The 9,279-nt window shown below is 37.8% G+C and overlaps 1 long non-coding RNA gene across 1 annotated transcript; it reads left to right on the top strand.

The window, feature by feature from the left end:
• The first annotated feature begins 306 nt into the window (after positions 1-306).
• On the top strand, positions 307-7,481 carry LOC134731981 (uncharacterized). Its single transcript, XR_010114747.1, has 3 exons — positions 307-844; positions 6,775-6,864; positions 7,132-7,481. It is a non-coding gene; the product is annotated as an uncharacterized lncRNA (long non-coding RNA).
• The last annotated feature ends 1,798 nt before the right edge of the window (positions 7,482-9,279 follow it).

Below are 9,279 nucleotides of genomic sequence, written 5' to 3'. Positions count from 1 at the left end.
AGAAATTTAAAATATACTCTCAGCAACTTTCAAGTATATAATACATTGTTAGTAACTATAGTCACCACGTTGTGTAGTAGATCTCTTGAACTTATTCCTCCTAACTGAAATTTTGTATACTTGACCATCATCTCCCAATCCTGCTGCCCCTGGTAACCGCCCTTCTACTCTGTTTTTATAAGCTCAATTTTTGTAGTTTTTTTTTTTTTTTTTTTTTGAGGTGGAGTTTTGCTCTGTCACCCAGTCGTCCAGGCCGTAGCGCGGTGGCGCCATCTTGGCCCACTGCAAGTTCCGCCTCTCGGGTTCACGCCATTCTGCCTCAAGCTTCCTAGTAGCTGGAGCTACAGGCGTCCGCCACCACGCCCGGCTAAATTTTGTATTTTTAGTGGAGACGGGGTTTCACTGTGTTAGCCAGGACGATCTGGATCTCCTGATCTCGTGATCTGCCCGCCTCGTCCTCTCAAAGTACTGGCATTTACAGGCGTGAGCCACTGTGCCCGCCAACATTTTTAAGTTCTACGCATAAGCGAGAAAATGTGATTTTTGTCTTCTGTGTCTGGCTTCTTTTATTAAACATAATGTCCTCCAGGGGCATTCATGTTGTCACAGATGATAGAATTTCCTGGGTTTTTAAAGGATAAATAGTATGTCATTGTGTATATATATGCTACATTTTTCTTATCCATTCATCCATTGATGGACGCTTAGTTGATGCCATGTTTTGAGTGTCATGAATAATACTGCCATGAACAGCAGGAGTGCAGATATCTTTTTGACATACGAATTTCATTTTTAAATTTTTTTGGCTATGTATCCAGTAATAGCGGAATTGTTGGATCCTATGGTAGTTATATTTTTAGTTTTTTGAAAAGTATTCATACTGTTTTCCCTAATGGCTGTACTAATTTACATTCCCACCAACAGTACACAAGGGTTCCCTTTTCTCCGCATCCTCATCAACACTTTTATTTTGGTCTTTATAATAATAGCCATTAGAGAATGATAATTAGGTTTTAAACCTTACCCATTGCATGCAAAATTGTAAACCAACTATTACATATATTTTATATATTTTTTGGGTAGTTCTTCAAATCTAATCAATAACTATGTATGAATTGTGAACTACCTCCGTTTCTAAAAGCTCAATTTAGCATATTTTAAGTGATATTTACTGATAACAACTCAAGATTTAGCTTGCTGCATTGAAGAAGAAAATCCGAACTAGAAACAGGGCCTGTCAGTTGAAAACACAAAGCAAAGAAATAAACAAATTAGTGTTGATTAATGATAATATTTGTAATATAACATATGCTAAAACACTGGGTAGTTCAGGACAATTTTCTTTGAAGGTCTGCAAAAAGAAAAATCAATTTTCTAAGACAAATCTGTTGAAAAATGAGCTTCCATGTCTAAATTGAAGTAGGCAATGATTTTTTCTTTTTACTTTCAAATTGCTCTAGGCATTTTTAGAGTGGCAGAAAAATATATACTAATTTCACCTGCTTTTTGGATTAAGAGTAAACACTATTAAATGAATGCAATTTTGGTAATTTATAAATATTTTACTACAAATTCATTTATAATTTACCTATTTTATAAACTTTTTTATGTCTTTAAAGTTGTATCTTATGAAATTAAGAGGATGAAGAATGGAAAAAGATGGTGAGTTATAAAAAATGGAGAGAAGGCAAAATGTGAGATAGGCAGAGAAGAATACATCATGAAAAAAAGAGCAGAGACAAGAAGGAAAAGAAAGGACTGTTTCCCCAGAAGTAAGGACTAGAGAAAAAGCCATCATGAGCCAATCTAGCTTCTTTCCTCCATTGTTGCTGTGTCAACTGTAATTGACTGATGTTTTTCAGGCTGACTTGCACACCTTAGAGGTTGTAGCCATTATTCTTTCCTGAATTCTCATTGAATAGGCTCCTGTGCAGCCTCTTCCCTTCAGGGCTGCACTGACTAAGCTTCCTCAGTGTCAAAGCTTCTAAGCTTTCTAAATGAGAGACTTGTGTTCTAATCACATTATCTATCAGATGTTCTCACCAGTGTTAATTCTCACCTGGAACAAAGTCCTTCTCTGTCTTTGTTACTCATGTTGTCTCATTTGGAGTAAATTGAAATTGTGGCTAACTGTAAATCAGTAACCTGTGCCTCTCTCCATGGAGTATTTTGTTCTCTTCAGTGCTATTAGTTCTGCTTCCCAATTCTGCCACCTCAGGGATTCTTCACAGTTGCCTGGTACGCAACACCTAAACACTTAAGTAACATTCTCTATCTTTGAAATACTCAGAATATGTCTAGCTTGGATGCCTTTTAGAGATTCTGCTTAAAGAGACCATCAATTTTTTAAATATACATTTAGAATATCTCAGAGATAAGTTTCAAAGCATTTACATATGTGCATTGTTCATAATAAAATAGATTTGTAATTTATTGGCAAAGTATGATATAGATTCACAAACAATATAATATCATGCCAGTATAAGAAAAAGATTAGCTAAGTGCTGCAAAACAAAAATAGCATTATGAGAAAAATATAAAGTGGAATTCTTAACTTGATTTTTGAAACTGTGGCCAAGGTGCTAATATTGTTTTATTTGCCTTGGGACAATTAAAGAGTGTTTATGTCATACCCTCATTCACTTCACCTGTATAGCTTCTAAAAAACCAGATGAATTGTGGTAGATGATGATGAAGTACAATAAACTTTAGTAGTAATTCCAGTTCCTACTGAGCTGGATGTAGTAGAGATTTAATAAAGATTTCTTCTTGTCTTGAATATGTGGCACATAATAAAATGGAGAGGCCAAGCTAACATTAATATCTGATGATTAATTTAACTTTCTAGTTCATTTGTCGAGTGCCTGTGCTAGGTACATGGAATCCAGGGTGAATATGGAATGGTTTATGCCACTAAGTAGTTCACAGGAAAGTGGTGAGGAAACAGAAATGAACAAGAACTTATATCAAACTAGTATGCTCTGTGTTTTCCAAACAGTAAAATATCAAGACATTTACAATACTCATATATATCTGTACTGTCACAGATCTCTTAGTTTAATGGGTGGTCCATTACCTTATCTTTAGGAAACAACCTTGCTTATGTGTAGCTCTCAGGTATTCAAATCATGTAGGCCATGGTCCCTGCTCTCAAGATACCCTAAAGGAAAAAGAAAGTAGAATAGAGACTATAGAACAAAATGCCTGTATCATCATAAACTCTCCAATTATTTTCCATCTGTAAACTAAGCTATCTTAATAGTTGTCTAGGGAATTAAAAAATTTATGTATGTAAAGCACTTTGACGTGTCTTACATGGAAAAGCAGGTAAGAAGTGGTAGCTGTTATTATTTTAAGTGGATATAAATGCCACAGTAGCAAGAGAGAAACTCGTAAATCAGCTGTTGGGAAATTGTGGAAGACTGCAAGGAGGAGAATTTGCATGGCCAAGCTTGCTCTACCAATTAGAAAATGAAAACAAAAAGTGCAAAGGATCTTCTTGGTAGATAGAAGCAGTATGTGGTAGAGAGCAGCAAGGACACATGGCATTTTAGAGAAATCGTGAGTGGCTTATATGACTGGAGAGATGGAGCAATTGGGGGTTAGAGACGATTGGCGAGGGATCCTTTTTGATAGTTAGGCATTGGCTGGACAGTTTGAACTCGCCTAAGAAATGTGACTGATTGAAGGCATGGATTTTAGAGTGAGAATGATTCGGCTTAAAACCCAACTCAAACCTCCCCAACTGTATGATATTTGGAAGCTGTATCTATTCTCTAAATTGCAGTTTTTAATCTGTTAAATAGATACGATAATATTGCTTAACTCACAGGATAGTTGAAAAGATACATGAGATAAGGTAGCATAACAAATGTGTACTACATCCGTTGTATCATTTGTTGAATGTTTATTATTAGCCTAAAAGTTATGAAAATACACAGAAAGATTTAAGCAGGGGAGAGAGATGATCTTATTTCAATTATACAGGGTTCATTAGATGAGCATGGAGATATTGGATTGTGGTTAAAGGGTTGAGAGTTTGAATACAGGGAAAGAAGCTGAGATGGCTTTTGTAGGGTGAGAAATGAGGAAGCAAAGTCATGATTATAGACATGAGGAGGTGGGAAGATAAAAGGATTTTGAGAAGGTCAAGGCCATGAATTTAGTGGCTAATTCAACAGGGAGAGTGTCTGAGTGAGAAGGAGAAGTGGAAGCTTATTCATGTGTTTGACTTGGCTGACCAAAGTAAGTTTTGGAGTCTTTCACAGATGCAGAAGAGATATTAGAAAGTTCAGGAACAAAGTAAGTTGAGGAGGGGAGAGCCAGGGGATAGTCAATAAGAAATCTGCAATAATTAGTTGGAAGCAGGTGGTCCTAGTTCATTTTCTGTTGCTTACAACAGAATACCTGAAACTGGGTAACTTATAAGGAAAGAAAATTTATTTCTTACGAAGGCTGGGAAGTCCCAGATCAAGTTGCTGCATCTGATTAGGGCTTTTTTGCTAGTGAGGACTCTGCAGGGTCCTGAGTCAGTAAAGGGCATCATATGAAGATAGGGCTGAGCATGGTAGCTCAAGTCTCTCTCCCTCCTTTTATAAACCTATCAGTTCCCCTCTTTGATAGCCCATTAATCCATTAGCTCATTAATACATTAATTCATGAATGGGTTAATACATTCACGGGAACAGAACCCTCATGATTCAACCACATTTTAAAGGCCCTTACCTCTCAATAATGCCACATTGGGGATTAAGTTTCAAAATGTGGTACAGGAGACATTCAAACCATAGAAGAAGCATAGACAACAACAGGAGTTTCTAAATGGAGGTAAAAAATATGAATCAGCACACAAAGGAGAGTTAAAGCTTTGGAAGAAAATGAATTTACTCAGGAAGAATAGAGAGATGGGAAAAGCTGAAGGCAGGGCCAGGTGTGAAAACCGTCAGTGAGAGTGTAAACAGAGAAAATCCTTTGAATGAATCTGGGCAGGAATGGCTTGAGAGGTAGGAGAAAACCAGGCTACAGTAATACCACAAAAGCATGATGAATTTTTCAAAATGGTTGAGGGAAATTCAAATGCTCAGAGAAGTGTAGGAAGGTAAAGTATCAGTTAGAATTTTTTGCTATGGGAAAGAGAAAACAATTCAAATGAATACACAAAAATCGAATTTTATCTCGTGACAAGTAGAATGAAAATTGCTCTGCGTTTGGTTTACTTAGTGGGACTATACAAAATGATGATAAAATCATAATTGTTCCTACAATAAAAGTCTTCCCACTTAGGCTGGCTCATCTTCTAATCCTACAATGATTGCCATAATTCCACATAGCACATACAAACCTTGCAACTTCCTCTTTCCCTGCCCAGCAGACTTTCTCTTACACTTTGTGGTAGGCAGAAAAACGCCCCCCACTGACATATCCACATTGTAATTCTTGGAACCTGTAAATGAATTATGTTGTGTGCAAAGCTGAATTAAGGTTGCGGCTAAAATTAAGATTGCTAATCAACTGACCTTAGATTCAGAGTTTATCCTGGATTATCCAGGTGGACCAAGTGTATCACAAATGACCTTAAGAGGGAGGCAGAATAGGGAGAACCAGAGAGTTTGCAATGTGAAAATGATGTGGTCCTATATTGCTTGTTGTGAAGATAGAAGGTTGGGGCAGGCATGAGACAAGGAATGCAGGCAGCCTCTAGAAGGTTAAAAATAGCAAGCAAATGGATTCTCTCCCAGAATCTCCAGCAGGAATGCAGCCCTGCTGGCATCTACATTTTAGCCCAGTGAGACCCATTTTGGACTTCTGACCTCCCAAACTGTAAGTTGATGTTGTGTTGTTTTAAGGCAGTTTGTGATAATGTGTTACAGCATCAGTCCCCAACCTTTTCGACACCAGGGATGGGTTTCATGGAAGACAATTTTTCCATGGACCAGGACAGAGGGAAGAGGGGGATGGTTTGGAGATGATTGAAGTACATTACATTTATGGTGCACTTTATTTCTGTCATTATTACATTGTAATATCTAATGAAATGATTATACAATTCACCATAATGTAGAATCAGTGGGAGCCCTGAGCTCATTTTTCTTGCAACTAGACAGTCCCATCTGGGGGTGCCAGGACACAGTGACACATCACGCATTAGATTCTCAGAAGGAGTGCGTAACCTAGATTCCTCTCGTGCACGGTTCACAATAGGGTTTGTGCTCCAATGAGAATCTAATGCCGCGGCTGATCTGACAGGAGGGGGAGCTCAGGTGGTAATGCTTGGTACCTGTGGCAGTGGTGGTACAGGTGATAATGCTCAATACGGATCCGTGGCCTGGGGGTTGGGGACCCCTGTGTTACAGTAACTACAGAAAATGAACATACACCCCCATTGGCAAGAGTTGCATTGTGGGCCCAAGCCTAAAGCATTCACTTCCAAGGGGAATTGAATTTCCTAGACAGGCTGAGGCTGTTATGAAGCATATGGTCCCCTGATTCCTGAGAAAGTCTTGGGGATGGGAGGGAAAGGCTGTTGGATAGGCAACAAACTATCATATTCAGGCAAGGATGGAAAAGTTATCTATTAAATTTGATAGTTTGGAGGCCAATAATGATATATAGAGAGGAAATTCAGTGGACAATAGGAAATTGGTGGCTGACAAATATTTTAAAGTAACTTGTACATAAATAAAAGGCAATATAGAAACCTGACCATTTATATAGAAATACAATTGTTTGGTGTTTTTTTTTAATATGGGTGATAATGGAAATCTTTTTATGTAGAAGGAGCCAGAGCCAGATAGAAACAGGAGTGAGAAAGGTAGAAGATGAATGATTGAGGATGAAAACTCCTTCGAGATTTTATTTGACCAAGTATGTCCACACTGTTACTTAAAAGCATATGTTTACTTCCTGTAAGAAATCTGTAAAAATCATTTTAGAGTGTGAATAACAATCTTCTTACATGTTTATTTTATTTATTTATTTTTTTATTATTATACTTAAAGTTTTAGGGTACATGTGCACTATATGCATGTTTATTTTACAAATTTTGATTTTCTCTGTAATGGTAATTCGTAAAACATAGGTACTAATATTTCACAGTTCATTTATTTATATAATAATTCTACTTGTACCTAGCATCAATTCAATGAAAGCTGTGATTAAGAGGTTTCACATGGATGGAGCTGGAAGCCATTATCCTCAGCAAACTAACACAGGAACAGAAAACCAAATAGCACATGTCTCACTTACAAGTGGGAGCTGAAGAATGAGAACACATGGACACAGGGCGGGGAAAAGCACACACCGGGGACTGTCAGAGGAGGGCAGGGGGAGGAAGAGCATCATGATAAACAGCTAATGCGTGCATGGCTTAATACCTAGGGGATGTGTTGATAGGTGCAGTCAACCACCATGGCACACGTTTACCTATGTAACAAACCTGCACATCCTGCACATGTGCCCCGAACTTAAATTTAATTAAAAAAGAAAAAAAAAAGTTTCAAATCATAGTGTCAGCTAGAACTGGTGACGTCTTCCTAAATACAGCTTGAGACTTCATAAAGGAGCTCTCCTGAGATTTCTTACCATGGAACATCTTGTATTTGAAATCTCCTCTAATAGGATATTTTGGTACTTCAGAAACTCACTCTCTTGGATTCACTTCAAGAGGGGCTTTATACTGATGACTGTCTCTCTAGGGTAGCAAGAGAAGGACAATTGGGTAGAGCGACCAGCCTGGTTACAATCCTACATTTATGATTATATGACTCCTGTTCTGTTCTTTAGCATCATTTTAAACCGGTTTCTTGAATTCAACTTTTCTTTCGGAATGTGTGAAGCAGATTTTCCCTGGGTTATTGTTCCATGTTTATTTATACAACAACCACAGAGTTAGAGGAGAACAAATGCCCATATGAAGAAGCTGACGATTATTGCTGTGGCAGATAAAAACTCCCTGCTATTTATTATAATCGAGCGGAAGAAAGCAAATAGTCAGTGGGGGCAGAAAGTTTGTTATCGATTGCACAGCAACCCTACTGTTTCTTTTATCAGCTCTTTTCAGTAATCTCCAAAACTCCTTTCAACAGAATCTTCTCTATTGTCAGATTTCCTTGCCTATTAGTCAGGCTCACTCTCAGCAGCTGACTTACTTTCTTATTTTATGCAGATTATAGAGTCCAAAAAAAGTAAATTCTGTAATTTTCCACCTAGATATAAGAACTTAACTCTCACCATTCATTCTTTTCTTTTTCTCTCACATTACAATTCACAAGACATGTTTTTCTCTGCTTCAGGGATAATTCCTTTACCTGCCCTCTGGATCCCATGTTCTGCCTGCCTGCTCAGGAAATTTTGATTACTTCCCTTCTTATACTTCCAGTCTCCTGTATTACTGATTTCTTCTCACAAGTAGTTAAACTTATGCCTCCCATTAAAATAAAATTAGCAACAGCACCAAACCCAGCAACAATAAGGTATCATTATCATCAACATCAGTAGTTCTCACAGTTCCCTCTGATTCTCTGTTGTCTTCTCCCCTTTGCTTTCTTTTTTTGCATTGTGCTTTCTGAGAAGTTTCTGCACTGGGTGCCTCCAAGGCCTCACTCAATCCTGAGCTCCTCGTAATCTAGCTTCTGCCTTTACCCAGTCCATGTTAATACGATGCTACTAAATTCTGCAGATAATGTCATTACTTTTCTTAGTTGGCCTCTCTCCTAAGCAGGCTGTATTTCTTCATTGTTGATATTACTTGTCGTTTTCTCCAAGCCCTTCCTCTTTTCTCACTGGAATATTCCTCCCTGGAGGTTCTTCAACCCCACAGCTGTAGTGAGCACTTATTTGATGATATGCTGATATGATAATGATTGAATAATGGTATGCTAATATAATGCTGATAGTGTTGATGGTTCCCTTTTGAACAACAGATTTCTATATCAGTCTCATCATGTTCAAAGCTGAAATCATTCCCACTAAACTTTCTCCTTTTCTCGTGAATCTTATCTCAGTGAATGGTGCCAATATCCATCCAGTTCTTTCAAAGGGAAAACAAATTAGCATTCTTAATTTCTCCTTCCCTCTTACTATCTCATATCTAATAAGTCAAAAGGTCCTATTCTGTCACCCCAATATTGCTTGTGTTCATTCATTTCTATCCATCTGACCTGACTCTAGTTTATTTCATTATAATCTTTTATCCAGATGGCATTAATTGTATATGTGGGAGCCCTGCTTCTAACGTTGTCCCTCCAAATGGGTCTCTCTACTGCAAGCAGAATGATCACT

The sequence above is a fragment of the Symphalangus syndactylus genome, chromosome 1, assembly GCF_028878055.3.
Source record: "Symphalangus syndactylus isolate Jambi chromosome 1, NHGRI_mSymSyn1-v2.1_pri, whole genome shotgun sequence".
NCBI lineage: Eukaryota > Metazoa > Chordata > Mammalia > Primates > Hylobatidae > Symphalangus > Symphalangus syndactylus.
This window is presented reverse-complemented; position numbering and strand designations above follow the sequence as displayed.